Raw genomic sequence first — 339 nt, 5'->3', positions numbered from 1 at the left:
GACATGCTCAGAGGTCAAGGGTCAGCCCAAGCATTAGGTCTTACCAAGTCAAAAGGTTGTGAGAGAAAGTGAGAGCAAAAGGGGAGTGTTGTTGCATGTTGCAACTGCGATCATACTTTTGGACAGCGTTGGACTTGGGGAGGCAGAGTGAAAGGCGAGAAAGTGATTGAAGATGACTTATTAAAACCGGTGCTAATGTGCGTTGTGGGAGGAATCCTCCTGTGGGAGTTTTGCGGGGAATTGACGGGGAAACAGGTGCGGGAGTGAGCGCCAGGGCAGGGTGAACAGTGGGGGGGGGGTTACCTTCAAGTGTTACGGTGGGGATTAGTTTCGTTCTGT

This window comes from Penaeus monodon, chromosome 19, assembly GCF_015228065.2.
Source record: "Penaeus monodon isolate SGIC_2016 chromosome 19, NSTDA_Pmon_1, whole genome shotgun sequence".
Taxonomy (NCBI): Eukaryota; Metazoa; Arthropoda; class Malacostraca; order Decapoda; family Penaeidae; genus Penaeus; species Penaeus monodon.
The sequence above is the reverse complement of the archived record's forward strand: the minus strand, read 5'-3'. Positions refer to the sequence as shown.